The sequence below is a fragment of the Chrysemys picta genome, chromosome 3 (genome assembly GCF_011386835.1).
Source record: "Chrysemys picta bellii isolate R12L10 chromosome 3, ASM1138683v2, whole genome shotgun sequence".
Lineage (NCBI taxonomy): Eukaryota > Metazoa > Chordata > Testudines > Emydidae > Chrysemys > Chrysemys picta.
This window is the reverse complement of record NC_088793.1, coordinates 62,924,388-62,941,530: the sequence shown is the minus strand read 5'-3', so window position 1 is coordinate 62,941,530 and position 17,143 is coordinate 62,924,388.

Here is a 17,143-nt window from a genome sequence, read left to right as displayed (position 1 = left end):
GGGGTGCTGACTTGTGCCTCCCTTACCGTGCTCCTCACTGCCCCCTAGAACTGGGGCTGGGAGCAGGACTGTGGCTCTGGGAGGTGGGAACGCAGACAGGGATAAGGCAGCCAAGGCTGGGACCATAGCTGGGGGCAGATTTTGGATTCTTTTGCTTTTAGAAGTACAGATTTTTTCCCTTGGCAATAAAAAGATAAAGTGATATAGAAGCTGGGTGGCATTTTGTTGGGTACACAGCAATAGATGACAGTTGTCTAATGAGACAACATAAATTAAATGGGTTTATGTGTTGAGATGCCTTTTTAAAGACCCAGAAAGGATTAATGTGTCTATTTTCTTTTCCCTGTGTCACAGGCTTCTTCTCACATGCTGGGATTCTGTTCACTATTTTTGCAAGTACTCCTGTGATTTCAGCATAGGGTGACCAAATAGCAAATGTGAAAAATTAGAATGGGGGTGGGAGGTAGTAGGCGCCTATGTAAGACAAACCCTTGAATATCGGGACTGTCCCTATAAAATTGGGACATCTGGTCATCCTACTTCAGCAGGATTAATGTGAGAAAGGCAAAAACAATTTGGCATGTAGGTTTTACATATCTGCCAGGAAAGCTGTAGTGATTAGTTAGAATAATTTGGATAAATAAGTACTTTGAGATAAATATACACAAATATTTTGGAGCAGCAACTCCCATGGCAGTCCATGGGAATTATTCTTGTACATTTTAAGTCAGTTGGTAAAATGGTTTCAGTTCAGGAACCTAGGTAGCCCTACAGTTCACCAACCAATATGCTAGTTACCTGGAGATGTGTAAAGTTTGGTTTATAACTAGCTACCTGATCAAGATATCAGACTTTTCATTCTGAACATCCCCTTACTAGGTTCTAAAAATAAGTTTTATATATGAGCTGATCCTTTATGAATTTTAACTGTTATATAAGTACTGTTTACTGTAAGAAACAACAAGCTTTTAAACATGTTTTCTTTCCCCTGCTGGCCCAGACAACTCCCCCCACCCGCCCCAGATATGACTCTCAGTTATATTGCCATGAAAAACGACCTTATCTCTTAACCATTTCATTATATAACACATGCAATTATTGTGCAAAGTCACAACCATTAGCAACTGCCATTATTTTTTTAAACAAGTGGTAAATGTTGACTTTTTTGTTTTGGGGACAGGATTAATATATTTGACTGGCACGCAAGAATGATTTTACTAGTCTCAGGACTTTAACAGTTTACAATCACTAAAATGTCTCCCTGTCCCTAGATTTATTAAACCAAATCAGATAATTTATTGGATGTTTAATTACCAAGATTAATAATCATTTCAAATTAACTAACCTGAAAACTCACTTTTAATCCCCAAACTGTCGGTGACCTTTCATAATGAGATATACTGACTTTAACCAGATTCTGTGAATGTGGGACAAAATCCTTTCCCAGAAATATTAACTATTGGGACTATTGATTGTTTCACTTCTCTTTGCTGGAATCTCAAAACTTCATAGGGATGTTGATTTATCAGTCTCTTAGAAGGTTAACTGCAAGTTGAATGATTTTGTCCTTGCAAAATCTTTGATGGAATTATATGATGACAATTAAAGATCAACTGGAAAGTAAATCTGAGATGTATATGTTAGGCTAATCCCTCTCAAGCATCTCTGGAATGGTCTCCATCACTCCTTACTTTATACCATTCTTGCCTGTTGTTTATGCAGTAGATAGTTCTTCCTTGTGTCTATGTCACACCTCCTGTGACTTTGCCTCCACTGTATATTCACACAGCCTCTTCACCAGGTACATAACAGCACTGGATCACACACATCCCTGGAACCTGAGTCTCTAAAACAACTCTGCTACCCTGGTACTTCAAAAAGCTGCTAAGGTGTGTCACAGTTCTGGGCAACTGCATCTGTGTTTCCCCTCTAGCAAGGGCACCCAGTCTAAGGTTTCCAGTTCCCCAGCTGTTGCCTCTGTTGGGTGGAGATGCACATCTGCCTCTCTTCTGACCTGGGTATGTCCAAACTGAACAGTTCCCTGCCTTCACTGTGTTAGTCCCAGTAAAGACAGTCTGCCCAACCAGACCTGCTTACTTTCTCTTCAGGCAGTTAACAGGTATAATTGCTATGGATATAAATTACTATATAGACTTCCTATGCAAGCCTACTTTATTCTTAAGGTAAAAAGCATTACAGAGAAAACCTATTAAAAAATAAAAGAACTTATGCAAGTGCTAATAAATTTATTAGAATTAATACCAACCCTAACTGGGATTCTGGCAGGAGTAGTCTGCAATCCTCTACTTTAGGGGATTCCCGGTGGTTACAAGTTCATCACAACTTCAGCTCAGAATAACAACTTCCATGACAAGTTTACTCTACCCTTTGATCTGGAGTTTCCAGAAGCAGATAATTAGTATACAATGGGCCTCTCTCCCCAGGGCTATTTTCAAAATATTGCATTTGAAGAGAAGAATTTGCATTCTCCTCACATCAAGGTTCTTCGTAAGAAATCCACTTCACATGTTGTTCCCACAAGACCTTTGAACTTCCTCATGCCTTCTAGAGATTGCACTAATTTTGTCTTCCTGCTAAAGAAGTCTCACCACAGTACATTAACATTTGCATTTCTAAAGCAACGGACCCCAAAGGTCTTAACCCTAATTCAACTGGGTTTAACATAATTCAGTAAAGTTTATTCAGGCTATTACAGGATGTTGTCAATCAGTGTGTGGCTTATTTTTGGTTCTTTTAGTTGAAGTGTATGGTTAGCAGTTCCTTTGAACACTTCTGGGACTCACACTGACTAACTCCCTGAAAAAAAAAAACTGGCAGACTTGAGTGCTCCCTCTCCCTTTCACTTACAGCTTCTTCAAACCTTTTTGTTCCTTCTTATGCAATTTGTCCCCACTAGCGCTCAAGCAAGCTATGAAGATAACTGCTGGCTTTCCATTCTTCCTCCCCATTGCACTCTATTCTCTCTCTCATTGGCCACCTCTAGACCCTCCTGGTTTTCCTTACATGTTCATTAAATATATTCACAATGCCAATTAAATTCTCTTGCCAGTGATTAGCACGGCAGCCAGGTTTTATCACTGCATTTTATTTCACTCCACCCAAGCGTCATCTTATTTTTCAGATGGGCAATACAAGGTAATTTGTTCCTCACTTTCATTCTAATGGCCTCAGAATGCTGCCTTGATGAAGTGATCTTACAGTAACACACTGAATTGGGATGGCACTAAATATATCTCATGTGTAGATTGGTGCTTTTAGTGTAGTGCAGTCTCCAGCTGCTTATTTCCAGGCAAACTCCTGCAAGTCGTTACAATTTTATAAAATACTGCTGCTGAATAGTTCAAGTATCTCTTGTGAAATCAATAAGCCCTTACACCACTGAGCAGATTTGACTAAAGGAAGACATTAGTTAAATTATTATAAAATTGTAAAGCAGTTGTCATTTTGCCATGAACAAATGCCAGAGGCTCTAGAAAGTAATAGAGCTGATGTGATGAGAGATTAAACATGTATGTAATATAATGGTACTGTACACATCTTTGTCTGGCAGAAAGGATAATGATTTATCAGAATGATAATGAATTATCAGATGCGTTGAGAGGAGCAATCTGTTACATATAAGGGACAAATACAGTCAGGGCCGGCTCCAAGTTTTTTGCAGCCCCAAGCAAAAACATTTTCCTGCGCGCCCCCCCCGCCCCCTCAGCTCTGCCCCAATTCCGCCCTTCCAACCCCTTCCCCAAATCCCTCGCCCCGCCTCCTCCCCTGAGAATGCCACATTTCCCCTCCTACCCCCCTCTCCCAGGCTTGCCTGGGAGGGAGGGCGGAGAAGCGGAGCGGCAGCGCGCTCGGGGGAGGAGACGGAGGTGAGTTTGGGGGGGGAGCGGTTCCTTTGCCCCCCCCCCCAGGGTTACTTCCTGAGGTCCTCCCCGTGCCCCCCACCGCCGCAGCTCACCTCCGCTCCGCCTGCTCCCCTGAGCGTGCCGACGCCGCTCTGCTTCTCCCCCCTCCCTCCCAAGCTTGCCGCAAAACAGCTGATACATGCGGCAAGCCTGGGAGGGAGGAGGGAGCAGTGGAGCGGTGGTGGCGCACTCAGGGGAGCAGGCGGAGTGGAGGTGAGCTGCGGCGGTGGGGGACGGTTCCTCTGCCTCCCCCAAGGGTTACTTCCTGCAGCCCTCCCCGCGCCCCCCACTGCCACAGCTCACCTCCACTCAGGGCTGGCTCCCGGCTTTTTGCACCCCAAGCAAAAAAAAAAAAAAAAAAAAAAGGAGCCGGAGTGCTGCCCCTTGGAAAGTGCCGCCACAAGCACATTCCTTTATTTTCTAGAGTGCCCATTTCTGTTTTAACTAAGCACTGAACTATAAACACAAGACTCTTAATAGGCAGAGTTAATCACACAGGTAAAGTTTTGACTGCTCCTTAGCCGATATACACTGATATAGCTTTATTGAACTGAATGAACATGTGCCAATTTACTAGCAGTGGATCTAGACCATAAAGTGCTGTATAAGGGCTAATTATTAGCATTTGATTCACCCCCATTGACAAAATCAGTTGGTCACTCCCTACTCACTGAACTAAAAATTTACATAAGAGGAAAGTGAGGAGCTGGTGTTATAATAGGGATGGAGAGATTTTTGAAGGCTGCAGAAGCTTCAAAATATGGTTGCATGAACTCTTTGAAGGCTGCCTATAATGCCCATTTTTCCCACTTTGAAAAGTACATAGGAGCCTGAGTATGTTATTGGAAAACTGTAATACAGATTCTTTTGACAGCAAGTAACAGAGAAAGTTTCTGTATCACTGCCCTAAATAATTGTGAACTCCATCCATATGTATCAAATACAAATGAAGCTTGTTATAGATAACAGTAAATTTAAAAAGTGCATTTCTTCGGAATCAGCAAAAGACTATTTCAGCAGCAGGGAAAAGTGTTTGTTCTATGTTGACTGAGAGCCGATAATCTCTAATGGAGGGAAAGGTTATTATAAATGCAAATTACTGTAACCAACACCAGATAGGATTTTTTTTTAAATTAATACAAATATTCCTAAATGGAGGATTTGCTCAAAGGAGAATTGATGTTGGTCCAAATTCTCAGGAGCCCAGCAAAACCCCTGAAAATACCCATTCTTGTAGGTTGTATCACAGCATTTGAGCATATCAGATGACACACAAGCAAGTAATTAGTGCACTTGCTTTGATGGCAGAAATATGAAGTGAGCCTTGCACATCTTAGCAGGTGCATCTGTTGTGTGACTGGATTGAAACTTAGACCTGAACCCTTTTAAAACCATTGCAGGCCATGATCGCTAATGGGGTGTTTGTCTAGCAGAATCCCAGTTTGATTTTTGGACAAAATAAATTTTAGTTTATGTAATGACATTTAAAAAGAAAGTTTCCTACTTTGAAAGCCTTCTGAGAGAGCCCAAAGAACTTTTGGACACATTTGGTACTATTATTTATAACACCATATGCAGTTTTAAAATATTTACAGGATTATTTTTCACCAGGCCCCACTTAATGTATGCATCTAGTGTTTCATCAATTAAGATTTGCTGAGTAATGGAAAATAGTCAACATGTCTTTTTGTGTCTATGTCTCTGTGTGTGTTACAGGGCTTTATTCATTTGTTTCCCTTTTCAGATCTTTTAATTCCAAATTCTTGGGAGCACAGTAACAACCAATATCTAGAAAGAAGGGATCAGGAACCTGGAGTTCATTTGGCCAAAGTTCTGGCCTTCTCCTTGCCTGCAAATTATTAGGTAGACACTCCACACATTTTGACTTAGAACTACCAGTTACCATTTACAGTAACATTCATTACAAGCACCTTCTACCAAAAGCATATGACAATAATTAGCTCCTCCTCTAAATATCCAGATTCTATTTTCTATTCTGTTTGATCACTCTGTCTCTTGTCCATTTTGTGACCCTGAATGTTTTATTAGTGTTAAAACAAAACTGATGAAAAAGCAACATTTGCCCAAGCCTGCTAGATCATGTAAAGCCTCTCTTCAAATCCCTTCATTGTGATTCCTTTGTCTTCCATCAAATATAAGGTCTTTGTTCTTTCTCTCAAGGTTCGGCATAACCAAAGGATTCATGTATGGAAAAGCCCTGTATAACGTAATGAGGATTAAACTAATAGAGTTCTATAGAAATTACTTAAAAAACTCATAACTGACTTCTGTAGAGCTAGAATTTCACCCACAGAGTTTAATAGAGAATGAGATCCTTTCAGTAGGATTTTGAAGCATGCTGTATTATAGGGATGCAGTTTTTGATTAAATTGTATAGGAGGATCCATAAAACCTTTAGAAAAGTTATAATTTTCTATTAAATTCTATAAGACTTTCCCTAAATGGGTTTTAGTTCCATTGATGTTGGTGGCATGAGTGCATTAATGGAGGGGTTAATTCGAACTCTTTTAAATGACTTAGGTCACCATTTTCTTTCTAGTTCAATCCTCATAACACCTGACCCAGTCATTTTGTGTTGGGATTCATGTAGTCCTCAGATATTTGCAGGACTGGTGAGATAGAATTGGCTGAATGAAAAACAGGAAGGAGTGCTAGCAGGAGCCTCATTTCTGTCCATTAGACTGAGTGCATTAGTTATAACCTGGCAGCCAGACAGCTGGAGGGAGGCATGAGTGGCAAGGAAGTGCTTGCTTTCTGTATGAAGGGCTAGTGTTCTGTGCCTCTGAGCAGGAGTGAGTCCGCCTGCCATGTTGGAGAAGATGAAGGGGAAAGACAGAGTACCTTGCATTAGCTTTGGGGGGGGTTCTAGTTCCTTCTTCCAAACAGAGTTTACAAATTTTTAAACTCTATCTCAAGGTGAGGAAACTATCAACCACAACATGAAAAGCCACCGGGCAATTGCATGAGAATGAGGTAGCCTAGTGGTGAAAAGAGATGGCCTCCCCTTATCCCTTTCCTTATTCAGTAAGCATGTAACAGTTAGGAATATATATAGGAAGCTCAGACTCCTTTGGGGAGTTTGAGAATAACACATATAAACAGGTAAACAGTAAATTCTACCTGAAAGCAAAATAAAGTCATTGCTGTTTACTGAAATGAGCATGATGCAGCCTGACTGTCGTGCAGGGTACCATATTCTCGCTCTCAAACCAGTGCCACTCTATGGTTGTTAAAAGGCCAAACTGAAGTTGTGAGTAATCAGCACCTCTGAAATTAGGCTTTAGTTATCTTATGTTGAGAACCCAATGCTAATGGACATTTTTGAAAAGATAGTCCCCAGAGGTTTTATAAAATTCCAGTTCCCAAGTGGATACCCAGATCTGAACTTCCACATAATTCATGATTGTACAGATGCCTGTGTTTTCTTCAGGCTCCTCTGTAGTTAAAAAAGCAACAGCCAACTGTCAGTTATAACTCCAAAAATGTGAAGTGATGAAAAAAAAAAGTTGCTAATACAGAAAAAAAATCAGCTCTCAGCCTTCATTCAGTACATACATCAAATCTTTGCCCTTCCTATTCAGTCAGTAATTAGGTACTAAATATATTAGTCTTCATCTCTTCACATGTTACCTATCAATAATGTCTTAGAGGCACTGCTTCATGTGTTGAATTGGATAACAGACATGGGGAATACAAATTTGTAACCCTTTATTTATAGTTTGAGGTTTTATACACGATACATCTATTTAAAAAATCCAGTGGGTTATTTGAAATCTGTGGTTCAGGTCAGAGACCTTTGTAGCATGGATTACTGTAAGGCAGCTTACCAAGAAATTTCATAAATGTTATCATGGTTGTCATGTTAGTTGGTTACAGAAAAATACAGACAATGAATAGAGATGGCTAGAAATCAGAATTTAGTTCCCATTAAAAATTTCAAATTCTCTGTAGGTGTAAAACATGATTTCTAGCCAAAGGCACAAAATCTTTTGGCTGATACAGAATACTAGTGTGCTGCTACTGCAGTTCTCAAGCAGGTATCAGGCAAAAGCCTAAGTCTTGAACTCTTTTTGAAAACTTTTAGCTAGCAAATTCAGCCTCTCTCCGTTCTGCAGATTTAAGGCTACAGACTACTAGTATTCTAGCCCTAACTGTTACACCATTCTCCAAATTCATTGCATTTGAAAATTATCAGCTTGTGCACTGAGCTGTGAACCTTTCAGTAGCTCAGAATTTTATTCTCTGTCACCAAAACAAAAAAACTCAGACTTGAGCATCCTTGTTTTCTGTGAATGAATTTTAGAAGATACTGTTTATTTTAGGAGTATATTCCTTACAAACTGGAATTCAGCTGTATATGTATTATTTCTTTTACCTCCCTGCAAGACTTATTTTAGAAAGCTTTCTCAAAAACGTCTTTTCTGATGGGTAGAATCATAGAATATCAGGGTTGGAAGGGACCTCAGGAGGTCATCTAGTCCAACCCCCTGCTCAAAGCAGGACCAAATTCCCAACTAAATCATCCCAGCCAGGGCTTTGTCAAGCCTGACCTTAAAAACCTCTAAGGAAGGAGATTCCACCACCTCCCTAGGTAACCCATTCCAGTGCTTCACCACCCTCCTAGTGAAAAAGTTTTTCCTAATATCCAACCTAAACCTCCCCAACTGCAACTTGAGACCATTACTCCTTGTTCTGTCATCAGGTACCACTGAGAACAGTCTAGATCCATCCTCTTTGGAACCCCCTTTCAGGTAGTTGAAAGCAGCTATCAAATCCCCACTCATTCTTCTCTTCTGCAAACTAAACAATCCCAGTTCCCTCAGCCTCTCCTCATAAGTCATGTGTTCCAGCCCCCTAATCATTTTTGTTGCCCTCCGCTGGACTCTTTCCAATTTTTCCACATCCTTCTTGTAGTGTGGGGCCCAAAACACTAAACACAGTACTCCAGATGAGGCCTCACCAATGTTGAATAGAGGGGAATGATCATGTCCCTCGATCTGCTGGCAATGCCCGTACTTATACAACCCAAAATGCCATTAGCCTTCTTGGCAACAAGGGCACGCTGTTGACTCATATCCAGCTTCTCGTCCACTGTAACCCCTAGGTCCTTTTCTGCAGAACTGCTTCCTAGCCATTCGGTCCCTAGTCTGTAGCAGTGCATGGGATTCTTCCGTCCTAAGTGCAGGACTCTGCACTTGTCCTTGCTGAACCTCGTCAGATTTCTTTTGGCCCAATCCTCTAATTTGTCTAGGTCCCTCCGTATCCTATCTCTACCCTCCAGCGTATTTATCACTCCTCCCAGTTTAGTGTCATCTGCAAACTTGCTGAGGGGGCAGTCCACGTCACACTTCTAAACTTAATCCAGAGACTCTCAGGTTTTTCTGCAGTTTCATACTGGAGCTCTGAGCAATCATACTCCTCTCTTGCATACAATGCAACTCCCCCACCTTTTTTGCCCTGCCTGTCCTTCCTGAACAGTTTACATCCATCCATGACAGTACTCCAGTTATGCGAGTTATCCCACCAAGTCTCTGTTATTCCAATGACATCATAGTTCCTTGACTGTGCTAGGACTTCCAGATCTCCCTGCTTGTTTCCCAGGCTTCTTGCATTTGTGTATAGGCACTTAAGATAACTTGCTGATTGTCCCGCTTTCTCAGTCTGAGACAGGAGTCCTCCCCTCTTGCACTCTCCTGCTTGTGCTTCCTCCCAGTATCCCATTTCCTCACTTACCTCAGGGTTTTGGTCTCCTTGCCCCGGTGAACCTAGTTTAAAGCCCTCCTCACTAGGTTAGCCAGTCTGCTTGCGAAGATGTTCTTCCCTCTCTTCGTTAGGTGGAGCCCATCTCTGCCTAGCGCTCCTTCTTGGAACACCATCCCATGGTCGTAGAATCCAAAGCCTTCTCTCCAACACCACCTGCGTAGCCATTCGTTGACTTCCACAATTCGACGGTCTCTACCCAGCCTTTTCCCTGCACACATTGCTCTGACATTTCAGTTGACCTACATCTATTACTGTTTGCAGCTCAGAGCAAAGTGAAAAGAAAACAAAGACAGAGCTTAGCTAACCAAAACTTAACAGTAAATTAGTAATCAGTTAGTAGTAAATTACACTGTTGATTTTTTTTCTACTGCAATATAAATCATTTATTTAATTATAGGATTGGCCCCACACTTACTTTAGCAGCCAAAAGTTACAACCAAGCTCATGCATTTTCAGTTTTATTTTGTAAACTCTGAAAAATATTCTAGCTCATGCTGCATTTGGTTAAAATAGAGCATAATGTAAGAAAGTTTTTACATGCAATTATTTCAGTAATTCACAATACATTATAACTACTGCAGAAAATGGATTTATTAGCTCAATTATAAAATCTGACCAGTTGGATTAATTATTGTATTATTTGATTATCTATTATAGTAAATCTCCACCAAACAAGATATGCCACCCTAACACTTGATTATAACATGACTAATATTATTATAAGTGGACAGCATGTATGTGGACTCAAATTTTAAGGGCCTGATTTTCATTTACACTAAGACCCCTTTAAACCACTAGCAGTGTAAAAGGACCTTTAATAGATGAAAATATAATTTACTCTCACTTTAAGGGCCCTTTACACACTCACACAGGAGCACCAAGTGGCTTTGGTGTAAATGAAAATTATGCCCTAAACCTTGAAAAAAAAATCCTTCAAAGTTCTTTATGTTTCTCATGTCTAATCTGAGTCCAGTTTCTAAAGAAAAATGACCAAAATTAGCTTGGGTATAAGCAGATACAATTTCCACTAAACTCAACAGATGTTGTGCCCATTTACATCAGGTCTGACCCAGAATGATTAGAACATATCTTCTCTTAAGTGTGGCAAAATCCCACAAGCCAGCTCACCTCAGCAAATAAGACTGTACATTCTTTGACACACAACAATGTGACAATCTTTCCTGCACTCTCTCGTCTGGACTTCAAACAACCCCCCAAGCTTGTCATCAGAATCAAGCTTCCCACAGACCAGGACAACCCAACTACAAGTAGCACCAGACCCTGCCAGAACAACAGATGCAAAACTTGCAGATATATCTCCACTGCTACAATGATCAGCACTCCTCACAACACACATTCAAGATCCATGGATCCTACACATGCCTTCACAACATGTAGTATATTTCATTCAGTGCACTAAATACCCCAATAGCAACTATGTGGGTGAAACCAGACAATTACTACGCTCTGAAATGAACTCATGCAGGAAAATGATAAAAGACAAAAACCACCCTGTCACGGGATCTGTGGTAGGTCTGGGGATGAGGGGTTTCAGGTGCAGGAGGGTGCTCCAGGCTGGGACAGAGGGGTTCAGAGGGGGGGAGGAGGATCAGGGTTGGGGCAGGAGGTTGGGGCACAGGAAGGTTTGGGCTCTGGGATGGGCTGTGGATGAGGGGGTTGGGGTACAAGAGGGGGCTCTGGGCTGGGATTGAGGGGTTTGGAGGGCGGGAGGGGGATCAGAGCTGGGGCAGGGAATTAGGATGCGGTGGGGACTCGGGGGTGCAGGATCCGGGCAGCGCTTACCTCAAGCAGCTCCCAGAAGCATGTCCCCTCTCTGGCTTTTATGCAGAGGCACAGCCAGGTGGCTCTGCGCACACTGCCCTGTCCGCAGGTGCTGCCCCCACAGCTCCCAGTGGCCGGGAGCTGCGGCTAATGGGAGCTGTGGGGGCAGCGCTTGTGGATGGGGCAGTGCGCAGAGCCACCTAGCCATGCCTCCGCATACTACGTAGAAGCCGGAGGGAGGTCATGCCGGCTGCTTCCCAGGAGCCGCTCGGAGCTGGGAAAGCCCCTGACCCCACTCCCTGGCTGGAGTGCCAGAGCAGGGCAAGGCCCCGACCCCACTCCCTGGCGGGAACTGAGGGCAGGATTAAAAGGTCTGATGGACTAGATGTGGCCTGCAGGCTGTAGTTTTCCCACCCCAGTGACAGCTCCTCCCCCATAGTCAGGAGGAGGGGAAAGGTCAGATATCGGTTTCAGTCTTTGTGCTAGGAGTAAACAAAGGGAGGTGATTGTACATCACCATTACTTAGCAATGCAGCAAACACACAAGTGTTATGAGAACACTCCTTGAGCAAATCTCCACAGTAGTATCCTTAGGAGAGCCAAACATTTGAGACCAATGATAGATCCTTGGAATCCAGATGTTCTAGTACCCATATATGGAGACCCCATTTGACTGCAGGACCCAGATCCTATTGGTGCAATGATCCACTTTCAGTTTGAAGCAAGCCAGTAGCTGGTCTGTCTTTATTCAGGGACACACTGTATGGGGTTCCTTTCTTGATGCTGTCCCACCAGAGTCACTTCTACCCTTAGTTGAAGGCTGACATATATTTTACTCCTCTGACCACTTTCCCCTCCCACCGCACTTTACTAGCTCTTCCTTTTAAGACTGTTTTCTTTTGCCTTGTTTTAGTTGAGGAAATGGCTGGTTTTCTGGACATTCAACATAATTAAAAACACATCAGGTCCAAAGTTTGTACAGAGCCACAGATAGTGTATCTGAAGATGGGTATTTTATCAGAAAATAAATAAATCCTCTACCTAGTAGTTGGGTTCTGAAAGATAAAGATCTTATTCAAACAAAAACATTGCAAATAATAGAAATGAGAGTTGAAAAGGTTACTGGCAAAGGAAATTGCTTTTTGTATAAATGTAGTCTTTTTGTCCAAGTTGCTACAACAAAAAAGTTTCTATTTAACTAGGTAAAATGTAGTACCTTTTAGAATGTCATGGATTCCAGAATGTGCAGGAGATGGAGAAAAAAAGATGACTATTAGTGTGCATTGAACATTTTAAAGAGAGGTTTGAGTGTGTGTATGTGTGTGTGAGTGAAGATATAGTGCAACAAATGTTGCTAAGCTGACACAAAAAGATGTACAGCAATCTTCCAGTTTTATCTTCCAGCAGGGATCTCCTCAGTTACTCTGTATTTCAAACTAGAAAACTCTTCTCAATCTTATCAAGTCAGAGTCTTTCTACTTTTCCAGACCTCAAGTAAACACTATTGGTGAGAAGAGAAGCCAAAGATAAGCTCAATAGCTAATCCCAGAACTATACACCAATAGAACAGTCTTCCTTTCCAGCACACAGAAATAACAGTTGAATTTAAAGTAAGAGTCCGATCAATGATGATGATAACTAAATTAATGTAACATTAAAACATTAACATTTCCAATACCTAAAATCCCAACAGCAGCTAAATCACATATGATCAATGTGAACAATGCATACTACATAATAAATTGAATCTGGGAACCAACAGTACAGATAGTGCTTTTGGAGAAATATACACTATTTTAAAGTCTTCTATTACTTTACTTATCCACTTTATAGTCTGCAACAGACAGTAGAGAATAAATCATCCTAATTAATTTATCATGGAAAGCTGCATCTTTCTAAAATTTCCCAGTATTTTGTGTCACATCCAAAACATTTTTAAAGGTTCCAAAGTAATTTAAAACTGAGAATGTTAAGATTCTCCCAGTCTCTCTGATGAAACATAGGGACCATTTCTGTGCCTTCGTTAAACCCTGGGTCTGTTCAGAACTTCTGTTCTGATGGCTATTACAGTGCTTTCTAATTATTCCCGAAGACTCCGATCCTGCAACTTCTTCCAAATGGGCAGAGTGCTGTACCCATGAGGAGTCCCATTTACTTCAGTGGGGCTCCATGCAGGGACAGAAGTCCAGCCATTTCTAAAAAATGTGCAGGATTGCAGTCCACATTTTTGGTTTTGCACTGTAAAGAGATGGAGTGTTAAACGTGTAAGTTCAAAGTCACAAGTGCTGATGAGCTAATGAGCATCAACAAAAGTGCTGCTACATGGTCATCAAGTTACCCCTGGGAAACAGCAAGTCAGGTAGCTTATGACTCATTTGAATATTGGGGATCTCATTTAAGTCTTCTCGGCCCACACCTTACCTCTTTTTACTCTCTGCTTTTGAGAGTGAGTGGGTACTAAGAAAATAGGCACAGATGGGGCTTGAGGGGCTCCATGGGAGGATTATTCCTAGTGCTTACGCTTACTCATATCAGGACTAATCTCTGCACACATTTGTATTGGAGCACAACAACCTTGAACTCCTTTCTGTGCATCACACTTGTATGGTCAAAGCCTAAGTGTACTGATATTATATAATTTAACTGAATTTAATTTATTTTGTTTCTTTGAATATATAAAAGTCATCAATCACTCGATAAGCACCCATCCCATGCTCAGAGTGCTTCTACATTTAATATTTAGATTTTCATACCAATGCTATATATTCGTGAATAATCAACTGCTCATTGCACTGTAATGCCACTCCCCCCCTCCGCCGCCTCTCAGAAAAACCTTGTTCTCAACTCCCTGGGAAAAAAGATGGGCCTTGCAGCATGTCTGGAATGTTAACAAATCTACTTCCAATCAGACCAGGAATATTTCCTGCCCCATGAAGAGTTCTATTGGAACCCTTCTGAATCTTTGCGTCAACTGTATGTACCTAAATTAATTAAAATTTAATATTAAAAAAATCATAGAATTCTAGGACTGGAGGGAACCTCAAGAACTCATCTAGTCCAGTCCCCGACACTCATGGCAGGACTAAGTATTATCTAAAACATCCCTGACAGGGTGTTTGTCTAATCTGCTCTTAAAGATCTCCAGTGATGGAGATTCCACAAGCCCCCTAGGCAATTTACTCCAGTGCTTAACCACTCTGACAGTTTGGAAGTTTTTCCTAATGTCCAACCTAAACTGTCCTTGCTGCAATTTAAGCCCATTGTTTCTTATCCTATCCTCAGAGGTTAAGGAGAACAATTTTTCTCCCTCCTCTTTCTAACGACCTTTTATGCACTTGAAAACTGTTATGTCCCCTCTCAGTCTTCTCTTCTCCAGACTAAACAAACCCAATTTTTTGTTGAAATGAATACTTTAAAAATCCTCCCAGTCCCATCACTGCTTTAACAGGCCTGTGGATTATTTAACTATTTTTTCAGGGCTGCATCCAACTATAGCAATGGCATAAATGGAATCTATGATTTCTCAGAGCAGGTGGAGTACAGCATGTTCATCTGAATTGCACAGTTCTGATAAGCATTGCAGTTTACCAGAGGATACAATACTTAAAATTCATTTAAAATGCCTCTTCCCTCTGAGATGCTTATTTAAAAATGTTAACTCCTGGTTAGAGTGGTTTGAGTCTCTCCCTCTTCCCCACCACAGCATTCTGAGATAGTCTTTGGGCTGAAATTTTATCTGACACACATGGGCAATCACAATTGTACAAAGAAATATTTTATGCTTCTTCAGTGTGATTGGGGAAATTTAAGATCATATTGTTACTGCTAATCATTATAGCTGGAGGTTGCTGAAACATGTAATCGCATCTTCCCTACTGGGAGGGAGTTATATGAATATTTGTAATCGTATTTTCTCTGTTATGGTAATAGGAGTAGGTATAGAAATATCTTTGTGCATCTGAATTTGATGCGGTTTTGTGAAAGATAATTGTGCTAAGATAACTGAATCGGTTTTGGCAAAGATGTTCTATTCATAGAGTCACAGATTCCAAAGCCAGAGGACCATTGTGTTCATCTGGTCTGCCCTCCTGTATAACATAGGCCATAGAGCTTTCCCCAAAATAATTCCTAGAACATATCTTTTAGAAAAAACATCCAATCTTGTTTTAAAAATTGTAAGTGAAGGAGAATCAACCTTCTCTTTGTTAAAGTAAATATAGTGATAGACTTACAGAGCTCAATCCAAGGCCTGGTCTACACTGGAGGAGGATCGATGTAAGTTATTCAACTTCAGCTACGTGAATAACATAGCTGAAGTCAATGTACTTAGCTCAACTTACCGTGGTGTCTTCACCGTGGTGAGTCAACTGCTGCCGCTCCCCCGTCGACTCCGCCTGCACCTCTCGCGGAGCTGGAGTACAGGAGTCGACAGGAGAGCACTTGGGGGTCGATTTATCGTGTCTAGACTAGACGCGATAAATCGACCCCTGCTGGGTCGATCGCTGCCTGCCGATCCGGTAGGTAGTGTAGACATACCCTAACTCATGTTTTCTAATCTTTTAATTATTCCTGTGGCTCTGTTCTGAATTCTCTCCAATTTATCAACATCTTTCTTGAATTGTGGGCACCAGGACTGGATGCAGTATTCCAGAAGCGGTCGCACCAGTGCCAAATAGAGAAGTAAAATAACCTCTCTTCTCCTACTTAAGATTCTTGTTTATGCATCCAAGGATCGCATTAGCTCTTTTGGCCACAGTGTCACATTGGGAGCTCATGTACAGCTGATTATCCACCATGACTTCCAAATCTTTTTCAGAGTCACTACCTCCCAGGATAGAGTCCCCTGTCTTGTAAGTATGGCCTACATTATTTGTTCCTAGATGTATACATTTATATTTAACCATATTAAAATGCATATTGTTTGTTTGCACCCAGTTTACCAAGTGATCCAGATCGCTCTGAATCAGTGATCTGTCCTCTTCATTATTTACCACTGCCTCAATTTTTGTGTCATCTGCCAACTTATCAGTGATGTTTTTATGTTTTCTTCTAGCTCATTGATTAAAAATGTTAAATAGCGTAGGGCCAAGAACTGTTCCTTGTGGGACCCCATTGGAAACACACCCGCTTGAAGCTAATTCCCCATTTACAGTTACATTTTGAGACCTCTTAGTTAGCGAGTTTTAAATCTATTATTTTATATTGTTCTAGGTTTTTAATCAAAATGTCACGCGGTACCAAGTCAAACATCTTAGAGAAGTCTAAGTGTATTATGTTAGCACTATTACCTTTATCAATCAAACTTGTAATCTCCTCAAATATGATATCAAGTTAGTTTGACAGGATCTATTTTCCGTAACCCCTTTTTGATTTGCATTAATTACATTACCCTCCTTTAATTCCTTATTAATTGAGTCTGGTATCAGCCACTCAATTATCTTGCCAGAAATTGGTATCAGGTTGATAGGCCTATAATTATCTCAGGCATCATTGGACATTTTAGATCATTTTTCATATTTTTAAACCTTTTATTTTATTTGAACATTTTCTATATGGTTCTACCCAATTTTGTTGCTGGTTTTGCAACTTCACCTGGTACACAAACAGAATCACTTTCTCAAAAATAAAGATAGCATTGCAGGTTCATTTGCTCT